At 38.9% G+C, this 7,346-nt stretch overlaps 1 long non-coding RNA gene across 1 annotated transcript; it reads left to right on the forward strand.

Moving 5' to 3' along the window:
- Window positions 1-4,637: 4,637 nt before the first annotated feature.
- LOC123490891 lies at window positions 4,638-5,382 on the forward strand. Its single transcript, XR_006661090.1, has 3 exons — window positions 4,638-4,965; window positions 5,120-5,198; window positions 5,291-5,382. It is a non-coding gene; the product is annotated as an uncharacterized LOC123490891 (long non-coding RNA).
- The last annotated feature ends 1,964 nt before the right edge of the window (window positions 5,383-7,346 follow it).

A 7,346-nucleotide genomic window follows, 5' to 3' on the forward strand; every position in this document is an offset into this window, starting at 1 on the left:
AAAATTGGTACAATTTCTAAAAACCTGTTTTTGCTTTGTCATTATGGGATAGTGTGTGTAGATTGATGAGGTTAACAAACAATGTAATCTATTTTAGAATAAGGATGTAACGTAACAAAATGTGGAAAAATTCAAGGGGTCTGAATAATTTCCCAATGCACTGTATATACAGTGGGGAGAACAAGTATTTGATAACCTGCAAAATCGGCAGTGTATCAAATACTTTTTCTCCCCACTGTAGCTGTATGCAGAATCCTTTTAGCAAGGTTGCTTCCCCTCATCTCTAAGGAGGCTTTCATCTTATTCTGAAGCCTGATAAATACCCAACAAAATGGGAAATTTGGGTTTGGGAACTACTTTTGTAAATGGATTAATATGATATACCAACCCCACTGCATTAGTTGCCACTAACAACTTGATTTCACAACCTTTTAAGCTTTTCCGGGGCACGAGAAAGAGTCCTGGACTGGCCGGACATCCTTCTTTTAGCTATAGAACCCTTTGCCATTGCAGTAAGGGTCCACCCGTCAATTAGAGGAATAAAAATAGATTTTGCACATTGAGTGGCCCTGTATGCAGATGATACCCTCTTATTCCTAACAGATCTAAATAATTTTCTTCCCTCTCCAATTTAATTAATAACCTTTTCCTAAACAAGCAAGAGAGACTGAATCCAATTGTACAGCATCCATTTGTGAATACAGAACACGGTTTCACATATCTTGGTATTAAAATCACACCAGAATTTAGCTCCTTGAGCTCAACAAATGATGTCCCCATGGTGACGAGTGTAACAGAATCCATCAACAGATGGACATCATTGTCTATATCTAATACTGGTAGAATAAATATCATTAAGATGAATATTCTGCCCAAATGTCTTTATACATTTCAATCAATTCCTCTGGCTCCACCACCTTTATTTTCCCAAAATATCTGAAAGATACTCTCAAATGTTATCTGGAGCAACAGAAAACCAAGGCTTGGACTTTCTCTTCTTTATTTGCCCTATGACAGAGGGGGGATGCAACTTACAAACCTACAGTGGTATTACTGGGCTGCACAACTTAGGGCTGCAATGTTTTGGTTCTCCAAGAAACCACAAAAGGCTTCACTTTGGATGGATATTTGTACTCTGCTCCCTTTAAGAAACTAAAGAAGAAGACTACTAATCCCTTTGTTAAAAACACCAACTATATGGCAGGAAGTACAGCAATATCTGGGTGAATCCCCTGCATTATCCAGTTTTACACCAATTTGGGGAAATGACAATTTCACACCTGGTAAAAATGACTTGGGGTTTAAAGAACTTCGAAGAAAAGGTATTGTTAAAGTAATGGACTTATACAATAAAAAGAAAAAAGGGCTAATGTCATTTGTAGAACTAAAGAGAAGATATAACTTACCACTAAATTATTTTTTCAAATACTTACAATTGAGAAGCTTTATTTTTTCCAGTCTAAACAATCTGCCCTACAACCTACTTTGACCACTTTAGAAACGCTCTCTGTTAATATGTGTTATGGGAGAGGTCAAATTACATCATTATATTGGAAAATGGTAGCTACTCATGAAGACAACTCTGATAGTAAGAGACTTCAGTGGATACAAGATATGCAGGAAGATATTTCAGCAGAGGACTGGGGTATGATATGCTCGAGAGCTCAGATACAGACCATAAACACCCGCCTGAGATTGTTGCAATACAATTGGATAATGAGAACAATTGTATTTCTGTAATTGTTGATTGTCCTACTTGGAACTAATAAATATATATGTGGGGACCTGCAACGCTGCAGAAATGTTTTGGTACCCTCCCGCAGTTCTGTGCCTCGACAAAATCCTTTCATGGAGCTCTACGGACAATTCATTCGACCTCATGGCTTGTTTTTTGCTCTGACATGCACTGTCAAATGTGGGACCTCATATATACAGGTGTGCCTTTCCAAATCACATCCAATCAATTGAATGTACCACAGGTGGACTCCAATCAAGTTGTAGAAACATCTCAAGGATGATCAATGGAAACAGGATGCACCTGAGCTCAATGGTGAGTCTGAATATTTACAGTTGAAGTCGGAAGTTTACATACACTTAGGTTGGAGTCATTAAAACTCGTTTTTCAACCACTCCACACATTTCTTGTTAACAAACTATAGTTTTGGCAAGTCGGTTAGGACATCTACTTTGTGCATGACACAAGTAATTTTTCCAACAATTGTTTAAAGACAGATTATTTCACTGTATCACAATTTCAGTGGGTCAGAAGTGTACATACACTAAGCTGACTGTGCCTTTTAAACAGTTTGGAAAATTCCAAAAAATGATGTCATGGCTTTAGAAGCTTCTGATAGGCTAATTGACATCATTTGAGTCAATAGGAGGTGTACCTGTGGATGTATTTCAAGGCCTACCGTCAAACTCAGTGCCTCTTTGCTTGACATCATGGGAAAGTCAAAAGAAATCAGCCAAGACCTCAGAAAAAAAATGTGTAGACCTCCACAAGTCTGGGTCATCCTTGGGAGCAATTTCCAAACGCCTGAAGGTAACACGTTCATCTGTACAAACAATAGTACGCAAGTACACCATGGGACCATGCAGCCATCATATCGCTCAGGAAGGGAGGCGTTCTGTCTCCTAGAGATGAACGTACTTTGGTGTGAAAAGTGCAAGTCAATCCCAGAAAAACAGCAAGGGACCTTGTGAAGATGCTGGAGGAAACAGGTACAAAATTATCTATATCCACAGTAAAACAAGTCCTATATTGACATAACCTGAAAGGCTGCTCAGCAAGGAAGAAGCCACTGCTCCAAAACCGCCATAAAAAAGCCAGACTACGTATTGCAACTGCACATGGGGACAAAGATCGTACTTTTTAGAGAAATGTCTTTGGTCTGATGAAACTAAAATAGAACTGTTTGGCCATAATGACCATCGTTATGTTTGGAGGAAAAAGGGGGGTCTTGGAAGCAGGTGGTCTGGTTCATCCTTGGGAGCAATTTCCAAACACCTGAAGGTACCACGTTCATCTGTGCAAACAATAGTATGCAAGTATAAACACCATGGGACCACGCAGCCGTCATACCGCTCAGGAAGGAGATGCGTTCTGTCTCCTAGAGACGAACGTACTTTGGTGCAAATTAGGGGTGTAACGATCCATCTACTACATCGATGTATCGATTTATATTCCTATGATCCAACTACATCGATCTGTGCTCGGCGAGTTGGCCTTTTGGACAACATATATCGATCTAACATCGTTTTAAAATGTAATAAATCGATTGTATCGATACTAGGAAATAACCCATTGGATTTAAGCACGTCAGACTTTATATGGATGTTTTTTCTTAGCACTTTTAATGATAAAGGCTTTAAACATTACTCGATTCAGTCTGCCTATCCGTGACGTCATCGCGCCAACAGCAGCGAAAGGTAAAGTCAACTCTGCAGAAGCCTCAGGTCTCGCCTGCATGTTTAGTCAGAGACTAGGCCAAAACTCAGCTCGGGCGAAAAACATCACGGCAACAATTGCCAAGTTTATCTGCAAAGACATGCGACCCTACAGTGTGGTTGAAAATCCGGGATTCCGTGAAATGATTCAAACATTGGAGCCAAGGTACACAATACCAAGCCGACCACACTTCTCAGAAAAGGTTATTCCTGCATTGTACGAAAGTACTAAGAATGATGTGAAGCTGTCGCTTTCTCAAGCTGAACGAGTAGCGATAACGACAGATGGCTGGACGTCATGCTCAAATCAAGAGTATGTGACAATTACCTCTCATCACATTGAGCCGGAGTGGAAAATGAAGACCTTTGTTCTGCTAACCAGAGTTTTAAATGAAGCCCATACTGGTAAAAATATTGGCGCGTTACTGCGTGAAGCCTGCATGGAGTGGAAAATCTACGACAAGAATCCTGCCATCGTCACAGATAACACCAGGAATATGATTGTGGCCGGTGCAGAAGCCCAGTTCAGTCCACACATTACCTGCTTCGCACATACACTCAACCTTGCCTCGCAGAAGGGTTTGTGGGTGGACCGTGCTTCCAGGTTGTTGGGGAAAGTGCGAAAAATTGTTGGATATTTTCACCGCAGCCCGATTGCATGTCACGCCCTACAGGAAAAACAAACTCTGATGGATTTACCAAAACATAAACTGATCCAAGACATAATCACCAGATGGAACAGTTCATTCGAAATGCTTGAACGTTTTTTGGAACAACAGCCAGCTATAATGGCAACTCTGATGTCCAAGGATCTACGAAAGGGGGTCACAGATGTAGGCACGCTGAGTGAGAGTGATATTGCCAACATGGATGACATTGTTCAGTTGATGGGTCCTGTCAAAATGGCAACCACTGTGATGTGTGAAGAAGACCAGCCAACTCTCTCTGTAATTGCTCCTCTTCAAGCAAAACTGCTGAAACACCTACAGCCATGCGAAGACGACTCAACCCTGGTTGCAGAGATTAAGAGGGTGATGGCCAGTGACCTCTCCACACGCTACAGAGGCACCCAAGATGCTCACAACATAGGTAATTAATTTGGAGTCTTAATTCAAATCAACTTGGTTAATATTTTAGGTTATTAGACTGTATTAATTTGTAAAATGCCACACCTTTGTGTTTTCAAGTTTGAATTTGAGTTGTTTTTTCATATGGAAAAGTAAACAAGATATCTGCAATACAATTCTTAGTTCATGGTGGCTTTACATCATCACTGTGCCACATTTCTTTTAAACATACTAAAGTTTAATCTTCTGATTATTTTGTGTATGAGGAGGTGGTCATCACTTGCAATTTCAGGTCAACTTAATTTAATAATGCAATGAATGCAATATTCTTGTTCTTTAAACAGCATCAGCGTTGGATCCGCGATTTAAAGAACTGCCCTACCTGGAAAAAGAGGACAGAGAACAGGTCTACACAAAACTGGTTTTTGAGGCAGAAGTGTCCCACCAGGTAACTCTTCTCTCCTCTTTCCTCTGCTCTTTTCTCTTCTCCCCTTTCATTTGTCCTCTCTCAAATCTCATCTGTTCTTTATCTTCCTCTAAATTTATGTGTGCAGTATTACAGAGCAGAAATTTGAACAGTTCACACATTCTTACATCAATAGATGCAAGCAATGGGAAATCAGGAGGAAGACGAGGGAAGCTCAAGCACAAAGCTGTCAGGATTCAATGAAGAGACCACAGGTGTGTTTCATGTGATACCAATAAAAGATTGTTGTTGTTTTGTATTAATGAGAAACATGACTATATTTTGAAATATATTTCTTATATTGTAGCTCCAAATGAGTCACCTCCTTGTAAGAAGAAAGCCTTAGATGCGCTGTTTGGCGATTCCTTCACCCAAAGAGAAAGAAAATCCACAAACGAGACAGCCAAAGCAGAGGTGTTAAAGTACCGAGCAAAAGATGCGTTGCCTTTGACTGAAAACGCCATGAAGTGGTGGAGATCTCAGGAGAAAGAGCTACCTGTACTTTCCACCCTTGCTAAACGGTACCTGTGCATTCCAGGCACCAGTGTGCCAGCAGAACGAGTTTTTAGTACTGCTGGCGACATAGTGAACGCACAGAGAAGTGTTCTGCAGCCAGATCATGTTGATCAGTTGATATTTTTGAAAAAAAATCTGTAGTCATTGAAGAGTAGCCTAGTAGGTTACACTTGATCTTTTGTTGAATATTGTTTGTTTATTAAAATGAGAGTAGTAGCAGGTTCATCCACTGCTCATTCAACCTGAAGAAATGTTGGTTGCACTTTATTTTTGATATTAATACTGTATTTGTATTGTAATGTTGAAAAACAAAAGCAGAAGTAGCAGGTAAACCTACTGTTAATTCAACCTGAAGAGATGTTGGTTGCACTTTATTTTTGATATTAATACTGTATTTGTATTGTAATGTTGAAAAACAAAAGCAGAAGTAGCAGGTAAACCTACTCTTTATTCAACCTGAAGAGATGTTGGTTGCACTTTATTTTTGATATTGATATTGTAATATTTTTATGTTGAAAAACAAAAGCAGAAGTAGCAGGTAAACCTACTGTTAATTCAACCTGAAGAGATGTTGGTTGCACTTTATTTTTTATATTAATACTGTATTTGTATTGTAATGTTGAAAAACAAAAGCAGAAGTAGCAGGTAAACCTACTGTTAATTCAACCTGAAGAAATGTTGGTTGCACTTTATTTTTGATATTAATACTGTATTTGTATTGTAATGTTGAAAAACAAAAGCAGAAGTAGCAGGTAAACCTACTCTTTATTCAACCTGAAGAGATGTTGGTTGCACTTTATTTTTGATATTGATATTGTATTATTTTTATGTTGAAAAACAAAAGCAGAAGTAGCAGGTAAACCTACTGTTAATTCAACCTGAAGAGATGTTGGTTGCACTTTATTTTTGATATTAATATTGTAATATTTTTATGTTGAAAAACAAAAGCAGAAGTAGCAGGTAAACCTACTGTTGAAATGTTGGTTGCACTTACTGTACTTTTATTGAAAATGTATTGAATATTGAAAATGAGATCAGACAATTTTAACTTCCTGTTAATTCAACCTAAAGTGTTGTTTGCACTTTATTCAAATAAAATGTGAATGCATTTGCCATTCATTGTTGTTTACTTGTTTATTTATATTCATAATTAATTGATACCTGATTCCATTACAAGAAACAGGAATCTAGGAAACTTCACCTGCACTGTCCAGTATCCAGGTATTTATTTCAGTCACACTGGTTGAATTTTTGGCTAAAAGGTTACTGAATCGATTTCAAGTCACTGAATCGTTTCGGATCGTATCGTTCTAAATGAACCAATATCGTCCTTGAATCGTATCGACAACCACGAATCGTGATACAAATCGAATCGTTGTTAAAACGAATCGTTACACCCCTAGTGCAAATCAATCCCAGAACAACAGCATAGGACATTGTGAAGATGCTGGAGGATACGGGTAGAAAAGTGTCTATATCCACAGTAAAATTAGTCCTATATTGACATAACCTGAAAGGCCGCTCAGCAAGGAAGAAGCCACTGCTCCAAAACCGCCATAAAAAAAGCCAGACTACGGTTTGCAATTGCACATGGGGACAAAGATCGTACTTTTTTGAGAAATGTCCTCTGGTCTGATGAAACAAAAATAGAACTGTTTGGCCATAATGACCATTGTTATGTTTGAAGGAAAATAATGTTATGTTTGCAAGCAGAAGAACACCATCCCAACCGTGAAGCACGGGGGTGGCAGCATCATGCTGTCGGGGTGCTTTTCTGCAGGAGGGATTGGTGCACTTCACAAAATAGATGGCATCATGAGGAAGGAAGATTATGTAGATATATTGAA

Source organism: Coregonus clupeaformis, unplaced genomic scaffold (genome assembly GCF_020615455.1).
Source record: "Coregonus clupeaformis isolate EN_2021a unplaced genomic scaffold, ASM2061545v1 scaf5346, whole genome shotgun sequence".
Classification (NCBI taxonomy): domain Eukaryota; kingdom Metazoa; phylum Chordata; class Actinopteri; order Salmoniformes; family Salmonidae; genus Coregonus; species Coregonus clupeaformis.